The following is a 10,000-nucleotide window of genomic DNA, read 5'->3' as shown; positions in this document are numbered from 1 at the left end:
CTCATGCTGATCTGGTGCTGGCTTGAAGTACTTTGAATAGATCAGCCATCTAGGATTGCAAATTCCCTTCTCCACTTCGAAACTTTACGTTTGTATTCAGCATAAACATCTTGGGCGTCAGCGCGATATACTGGAGGGCCTTGGTGCGTATCGCCTATGGAGATAACGTGCGGACAATATAACATCAGTTCTCAGCTAAAAAGTGACTGATGTGGTGTATTATCCTTCGGACTAGACTTCGTGGTTTAACCAACAGTAAATGCAACAGCGTTGAGAGGCTGCTGGTGCCGGTTTGTTGTTGTCTTGTTAATGTAGGTAATGCATTCCTTGCTCATAAGTGTATCCACAAAAATACATGGATTTCACAGAGTGATAACACCACGAACGAAATCGACAACATTTACATTAGTGCTAGCTGGCAGTTATACTTGAAAGATGTTCATGTGTATCCGTGAGCATGTTGTCTCAGACCACAGTCTGTTGGATGGAAGGATTCCTTTGAAGCTAAGTAAAAGTACTGATCTTAAAGACCGTGCATTACGACGAACCAGTGAAGTCTTTCAAGCAAGTAGAAATATCGACTATATTCTTTGAGAAGAATGTTAATGTTTGAAGGGTAGCGTCGAGGGCCAGTGGACTCGTTTCCAACATATCATTACGTCAAGTGCCAATGATGTACTCTGCCACAGGAAGAGCGATTTCCTGGAGCGATAGATCTTTGCAGCCTCGTGGGATATGGTTCACAGGAAGGAAGAAGTAACAACAAACATGGACCAAACAAGGGATGTACACTCGGAAAAACAAGACATGAAGTACAAACACCTAATGAAGTATGTGATAAGAAATTGTTGGAGTGAGAAGGGGATGTGGATCGATGAGAAAGGCAAGAAGACAAAAGAAGCAACTGCAAGTATTGTGTAAGAGATGACGGGAGCAAGGTGTAATTCATGAGTGTCAAGGGTAAAGATGATTGATCACTATTAACGAGAGAGTATTAATCAATCAAATCAGTGGAATATTTCTATGATGTGATGAACCGACCAAACCTATTCGGCTAGATCCGGGCGATTTAGCCCTTCATGGAACTGGAGGACTTTGGCAGGTTATCTGCAGGTACCAGGTGACAACATCTCGGCGGAAGAAGACATCAAAGCTATTCTTAAGCCTGAAGAACAACGGGTAGCAGGGTTAGATGAAGATATTGCTGAACTGTTTAAGCGTGTGAGAGATGTCACTTTGAAGAGCTGCAATTTAATATAGCATGAATTAGAAATTGTTTAGACGTGAGATGACAGAGTGATAGTAACATTGCTCAAGAAAGAAGCAGTATGCGACTGCACCGGGGTGTCGTGGAAATACTCCTAGCAAAGTGTTATCCTTATCCACATGAAGAAAGTAGTTGATGATTATTTACGAAAGGAATAAATGAATATTCTGGAGCAGAAGGTCATGCTGTAAATAAATCCACACGTTAAACAACACTATTCAGGTGGACCAAGAATTCCAGCTGCTGGTTGTGGTCAACTTTATAAACTACAAAACAGTCTTCAACTATGTGTACATGGAATTATCAAGGAAGATTATAGCACTGCAGGTAATGTGCATCCGCTATATCAATATTAAATGTTAATTTAACTGGGAGACACGTTGCTAGGTCAGGACTAACGATGGGAACACAAAGTGGTTAGACATCATCCCAAGGGTGTGTCAGTATTGTATTATCCCACGTTTTGTCCTTGCTTGTGGTTAATTTCATTATGAGAAAGTCTATTCTGAACGCAGTGTCCGGTATAAAAAGACTGGAAGACTCGCAGATCTTGACCTAATCGATGATCTGGACTCCTTAGTACCGTATCTGTAGTAATATATGTTTTGGTGATTAATCTCATCAAAAGCCGTACAATGATTAGTCTTCAAATCAACAACGAAAACACGAAAGTTACGATACGCAAAGCAGCAACAAGTTTTGCTGAAGAACATGACTCTAGACATTCTTGATTCCCACATGCACGGAAACTCATTAAGTTATGTAGGAAGTGATAAGGGAGTGGGGGGGGGGAAACTAAGTTTATGATGGGAAGAGCCAAACAAAATTCTTACGGTCAGCAAGTCTGAATTAAAAACCTCAAATTCCTGCCTCATAAAATATTATTAAGACTTTTTGAAAAGACTCTCTTCAATGTGCTTTTAAATGGAAGAAATTTAAATCATCTTCTAACATACCTTAGAAGGAAGTGAACTGAAATCCTTGCATTTTTCGATAGATGTTTTTATACAAACAGATAAAAAAAATAAATAAAAGCGAATACTGTTAAGAAATAATAGATTTTTACCTAACAGTCTGGTCAACATGATATATATGCATATCTTTATACATTCAGAATTTAAAGAAATCAGCCTGAATTTAATTATAGGACAGTCAGGTTTGAGTCTCTAGCACTACGTAAATCATATTTTACTTTCACGGATCATAAAAGTAACTTCATTAGCAACGCCCAACCTATATTATTTAATCCAACAGAAACCAAAGTAGAAATAATAACTAACGAGATTTTAGACAAAATAATATTTAAAATAGAACAAGTTCCTCTGCTAACCTTATGGAATGACAACATCTCCGTTATTACGCATTTCAATAGCATGAATCTCAAACAATAATGCAAATTCAGAGTTCGATATCATAGATTATTATCCTTATAACTAAAATATTCAATGTTGATTGATATATTATGAAAAATAGTAATGCTGCTTCTAATATCAGTATGGTTTCAAAAGGCTCGCCAAAAGTTGGCAAAGTTATTGTATTATGCATTTTAAATGTCAGGAATCTCGAATTTGAGTAGATTACATCGCAGCCATAGTTTGTTGAATCTTAGAAATACGAATGAACAACAATGAGATAGAAAGCCTTATTGAATATTAAAGAATTAGAATTAATGAATTAGATTTAAGGATCTTAGTAAGTAGCAAACTTCGAATAGTTAATACTTTTTTTAAGAATTACGGCTTAGAGACTTGGAAATACCATTTTTACAAGAAGGTGAACGAATACTAACGTAAGAGTAAACCACCCTACTTCATATTAAATGATTTGTGAAGAATATTAGCATCCGTTTCTACCATCATTTCAACCAATGGATATATTTTCAATAATGCTGCAAATTATTATAATACCTCGAGAAACATTATTTTCAAAGGGAAATACATTTTACTGTAAAACGGAGTATACTCGCTCCATTTCATATGAAAATGATAAGGGTCAAGCACAAAAACAGGAACATTTATCTGCTTTGCTTATCTCAGGAAAAAACTATCATTATAAAACACGATAAGAACACCAACAACTGTTATTCAGAATTTGTAGACACAGGTCACCTAACACATAGCATTCTTATTATTCTATGAAGAAACAAAAACAAAAGCAGAATAAATTCCTTTGTCTTTTGCAACGTCGATACACAAGCATCAGAAGTTTTTCTTATGTTTATTTAAATCTTAACATTTATGTATATATTCAAATTGTTCACACGCAGTGCAATGATATCAAATGAAAACATTTAGTTTTAGGTTGATATGAGATGAGTTGTAACTAGAAAACAGTTGTGCATTTGCTATTCTGCATCCATGACAACCAATATAAATGTTGGTCTGTTTACAAATTCCTTCTCGTGTGTGTGTGTGTATGTGTGTGTGTGTGTGTGTGTGTGTGTGTGTGTGTGTGAAAAGCAAACCATAGATTTACAACCCTTCAAAGTAACTGAAAAACTAAATGACAAAATGAAAATTTGCAAATATAATATTAACTGCAGTCTCTGAAGTTCGTGCAGTAGCAGTAGAGGAAGCATTTCTTGTTCGGTGTGCTGAACGTTGCTCGTTGTTCTTGGCGGCTCGCTGCGCAGCAAAACGTGCTAAACGATCACAACGCTGCTCTTCACTTTCCCTTCTTCGCGCTGAAGCCATCCTAAGTGCATTTGTTTGCCGACCTATATTAGATCTTTTGCGTCGAGGCATGGTGGAAAATTATCAGTTTACGCAATAGAAAAAGTCCTAAGTCAAAAGCGGTGAATGTGTAGCACCCAAAAAATAGTAAAATGTAGTTGGCAAAAATGTTAATCAAACAGACCGAATTAAGGATTTTAAATTTTTGGTAAGAGTTTTGAGTTTTTAAGTTGGAAAAATTATATGAAAAAGAGCGCTCACGTGGAAACAAAGTAAATCGTAGCTCGCAAATGAATACTACTGGCAGTACTGTGCAAGCAATCGATAAGAGCTCACCACAGCTGACAAAGTAAAGTATTGATTTTTTTCCAGCTGGGTGTGTCACATTTTTCCGCTGGCTCAAGCCAACTCCTAAGCGAATTGAGAGTAGTCTGTTTATGTTAGGGGCGCGGAATTTCGAGGAAAAAAATACAAGAAAAAGTGTCCTAAGTCAAAGAGAGCACACATGTCAAATTTGGTGAAATTCGGTTGAAAATTGTAAGAGTAGATGTGGTTCACACAACACACACGCCAACAGTAAGAAAGCTTGCCTTTTAATATGTAAGATCAAACGTGTACCGTTGCATAGACGTAGTGGATTCAAATCTTAGGCGAACTGAGAATAGTCTATTTATCTTGGGGGCGCGGAATTTCGAGGAAAAACTTATAAGAAAACATATAAGATTACATCACTAAAAACTTGAAGTCAGCTTTTTATTCATGAGTTTTATCCATTAATAATTAGTCAATCACTCTCTGCGCGCGAATCTTCTGTATTTTATTTTTTATCTTTTAGTAGTTTCAGTCATACTGCAGCCATGCAGAAATCCTTGGCAAGTATTCTTTTTGTGGGGTCGATTCCTAGACGTAGCTATGCACTATGTCCTCGTAAAGTCGCATCATTTGACGTTCTTGCAGTCTAACCGGTTGATAGCGAATATCAGCTGAATGTTGAGGCAGAGCTTTTTTCCTTCAATTGTATTTTCGTTGTTCCGTTAGATGAAAGAGTAGGGTCGAGAGTGTATTTATATCTGTAGGTGACTACATGGGCGCCTAAAATAATTAGTGAATGCATCATATAAACTACCAGGTCATACACGCGGTCATATTCGCCTACGATTGTAGTCTACGATATCTATCTATCTATCTATCCATCTATCTATCTATCTATCTATCTATCTATCTATCTATCTATCTATCTATCCATCTGTCTATCTATCTATCTATCTATCTATCTATCTATCTATCTATCTATCTATCTGTCTATCTGTCTGTCTGTCTGTCTATCTATCTGTCTGTCTGTCTGTCTTTATCCATCAATCCATCTATCCATCTTATATATGTATGCATATATATGTTTGTGAATAAATGTATAAAAACCTTGAAATAAAATTTGAAGACGAGTCATCAAAATTAATATCTTGGTAGTATATTGTTGAATAGGTGTATACAAAGACTGCGAAGGCTGTGTTGAACTATCTCACCAAATAACTCAACACAGGAATTTCTAAGTGAAGAACATTTGTTTAGTGTTACAATGCTCCATAAGAGGTTAACAATTTAGATAGGACACATTACAAAAATTATCTCTGATGTACATTCACGCTTGAAAAACGGTGTTTAAGAAATATGTATCTGGTGATTCTTAAGTGAAGTGAGATGACAGAAAATACCTTATTAGCATACCGCCAGGCATAGCATCGACTGCAATGATGACGTGTCTGATAAAGGTGAGAGATTGAATGATACCGTTTTACAACGATGTTCTAAAAGCATTCGCTAACCTTAAATTTGTATTTTGGTGCGAAGGCGAAAGCAGTTGTATGATATCTACGAGATCCATTAAGGTCACTACAAAATGTGATTGGTTGCAATATTTATCGGTAGGCGTATTGTTATCTGTGTCAGGTTTTATAACTGTGGTATAACAACTAAATATGGTAATGCTTTCCAAACATGAATTCAGATTCAAACAGAGATTCTGTTAGTCGAGTATCTATCAGCTACTAATGACTTGTTGGGACGCAGTATTTCGTTATGCAACAATAATATACTATATATTATATTAAATGTTTTTATAAGTCAATAACATGTTCTGCTGTGTTAGCAATGCACTTTACATGACTTTCTAAGCTTATCTCTAGAGATATCCAAAAGAAATTATATCCAGTACTGATTTTTTTAACGATGTATCGTATCTGAGACGTCAGACGTAAACAAACAATGCGATCGAAGATGAAAAATGGGTAATGGGCGTATATGCCATATTTGCCATATTCCATGCCATGGAAAATTCCCGGAATATAGCATATATACCAATTAGCGTTTTTTTCATCTTCAATATCATTCCATTTTTTTACATCTGGCTTCTCAGATTCGAAACGTAACAAAAATTAGTACTGGCTATAATTTCTAGAGAATATCTGCAGAGATAACCATAAGGTCTCTCAACTACATATTTCTATGTATGTATGTATGTATGTATGTATGTATGTATGTATGTATGTATGTATGTATGTATGTATGTGTACGTGTGTCTGTATAGTATCATAGATTGAAGAGAATGGCCTACTGGAAGGAAATAGGCCGCAACATTATTGATGTCTTCATTTCACCGCATTTAAGCTTTGATTATCAAAGACCTTCCGCCCGTGCCCATCTATACTGTCGGGTATCTAAACACATATTCCTCAATGTGTCTTTGGCTTTTTAAAAACGTCGTTGTTCTGAGGAGATTTGGCTACTATTTTTAGCGCGACAAGGAGCTGCAACGTGTTTCATTGTTGGCTCGATAGACGGTTAAATTGAACAGTGAATGTTAAGCTTACAAACAAATGGAAAGGAAGTAGTAAGGAAAGTAAAATGCTTCCAGAACGTAAACAGTGATTAGCATACAGTATGAGTAATAATTTACCCGCACACAAATGAATGAGCGCACTCTTATATGCATGCATATACATGTGCGTGTATGTTGTGTGTGCGTGCATGCATATGTGTATGCGTTTGTGCGTGTTGTGCGTGCGTGCGTGCGTGCACGTGTACGTGTGTGTGTGTGGGGGCTTGCGTGCGTGCGTGTGAATGTTTATGTGTACAGAAAGGACCATGCGCTTTTCCTATCTCATCTGTTTTGTTTGCATGAGATTTCAATTTTACGTCTACCTCACACTAATGTACGCCCAGATTTTGTTCAGGTCGTTTCTGTGTTTTCCAAATTATGACTATATTTTTCTATTATTTTGCAGCACTTGCAATTTAAAATGACATGAAATGATATAGGAGAAACCGGGTAAAGTTAAATGTTACACAGAAATTGGAGCTAATTGATAAATGAGAACAAGACATCACACTAGCACGTGTTTGTGAAATTTACAGCATAAATAAATTCTCTCTGATATACGTGAATCAGAGGCCAAGTTACAACAGTTGTGTTTAAATGTAGGCCTAAAACAGAGTTTATAGAATACATAAAGATGGTCTAAGTTAAAAAAATAAACGAATAGTTGTAACTAACTGCTTTATTCAACCAAAATCTCGTGGTGATGTACGAAACTTTGTGTTGAAATCAGTCAAGAACTTAATGTGATGGCAAGTGATGGGTGACTGGCGTTTTATAGGAAGGTATAACAGTATGAACCAGTGCTTATCTTTTTAGTTCAGATGCTTTCTAGGCCGATCCATTTAGAAAATTCATATATGGAGTTATTTTATCACGGGTTTACAATGCCGATCAAACTGACTTCTAGTGTTAGCGCTGCGCGTTGTAATATGTTGACCTGAAACGCAGCATCTTTGGTCGCAAGTTAAATCAGGGACAAATTTCAGCTATATAATGATTGCTTCTATTGTCTGACGCCTATGGTTATAGAGCAAAACTTCCCTTTTATTCTTTGCATTATGAATAGGCATTCTTTTATATACACTGGCTTTTTTACTCCGGAATTTTTCTGCTGTCTTATTACATTGCTCTTGTGAGACGCTTCCAAACAACTGCTCTAAATTTTCCCTCATTATTACGTAAAGATATTGTTATATTTAACAGTACTCCTACTCACCTAAAACTCTGGAAAGTTACCAGCGCCAGCAGAATTATACGTTCTTCTTTGCATCCTAATACATTTTTTGTTATACAGCCGATGGAACAAATAATAACTGACCTTTGAGGGTTTATATGTGTGTAACTTTTTGAAAGATGCAATGTTCAGTGCATGAGAAATATTCAAGAGGTGACTAAAATTCATTCATTCAACGACATTGCGTGTAGACGCTTTAACTTCGCAGTTGCTTGGAAAGAAATAAGGGCTTCGACTTTAGCATAACAGTGGAAGATGTAATATATTTAGACAGAATTAGATTATAAAGCATTGGAGAAAATGGTTTTCAGCGCACATTTGAAATGATGGCAATTGGAAAATAACAGCTGTTTAGGGATGGTTTGAAATTCATGACGATGACCCTGCTTATCAAATTCTCACTGATAAAGAAATTGTGGACGAGACTCTTCCTAGCAAAGGCAAAGAGGAAGAAGACATCGAGGGGCACAAAAGAGATTACAAGCAGCAGAAGGGTTTCTGCTACAAATGAATAATCTCATAAAGTTATTCACTGCATAAAAATGTCCTGCTTTTCTCTTTGTCTGACTGTCTGCCTCTTCGTCTATTTGTTTACACACACGTACCAGTAGAGTCATTGGAATTGGAAAGCCACCCCTACCAAAATTTCAAGCCTTGTGCGTGTAAAACAAAGAATTATGATTTCTTTCTTTCTCTCGGTTTCAATCTATCTCGCTGCTTATATCTACCTAGCTTCTATCTTGAGAGAGCGTCCTTTGTGATTGAAAATTTACGATAAATAGAAAAACAAAAACCTGCCTTCATAATTCACTGTTTTCCTTTCAAATATTCAAATACTTCAGAATTTCAATTGATAGAATGTAATATATTGTTTAAATAAAGAACACACACACACACACACACACGCACGCACGCACGCACGCACGCACGCACGCACATACATACACTTATATATACAACCTCATATCTTCGTATGCATGCAAATAGTTAAGTATATAATCATATACATTTATGTGTATATATGTGTCTGTGTGTATGTATATGAGTATATGTCTCCCCTCCCTCACTCTCTCTCTCTCTATATATGCACAGACGTGTATTAATATTACACATACATACACACACAAAGACACACACACACACACACACACACACACACACACACGCATATATGTACATGAGAGAAAAGCCTTATAGTATCAAGCTTTGTGTTCTTTTGGAAATAATCCAAAGATTTACAGAAAGAAGGTTGCTTCTTTGCAAGAATGTTTCTACACAAACATACACCCCACCACACACCACAGACACAGAAGCAAACACACACATACAAACACACACACACACATACAAACACACAAACAATTGTATACAATAGCGAATGCGAAACACTGTTAACACTATGTTCCTTAGAGTGATTAAATGTTGGGATACGCTGTAATTCTCCATCTGAAATATCTTAAAGAATCATGCCTCGTATACTGGCGCTGAAAATAGTGCAAATCACGCAGTTGTCCATTCTTCATTCCGTAGTCACTTCCTCCCAAATATCACTTGTACAGACACCACTAAACGTGGTGTCTGATTAACCTGCATCACAGATGAAGATAAAAGGAATATGATCAAAGTTTCTTATTTAGCAAACGCCATAAAAAACAAAAAAACAAAAAGCACCCCCCTACCTCCCCAACAGCAACAACACGAATATACCAGTAACGCTAATGGCATTGGTTAATTCCAATCACATACAGGTGGCTGAAGCAGTAAAAGACATATACATACATACATAATACAGACTTACATACATATATACAAACATGTTTGTATGTATATGTACAATATACATGCATATGAGTATATATGTATATATATACAAATATGTATGCCTTTATGTACATATGTATATATATATATATGCTATATTGTGTGTGTGTATGTGTGTAGATCGGAAGAGC

This window comes from Octopus bimaculoides, chromosome 1, assembly GCF_001194135.2.
Source record: "Octopus bimaculoides isolate UCB-OBI-ISO-001 chromosome 1, ASM119413v2, whole genome shotgun sequence".
Classification (NCBI taxonomy): Eukaryota; Metazoa; Mollusca; class Cephalopoda; order Octopoda; family Octopodidae; genus Octopus; species Octopus bimaculoides.
The sequence above is the reverse complement of the archived record's forward strand: the minus strand, read 5'-3'. Positions refer to the sequence as shown.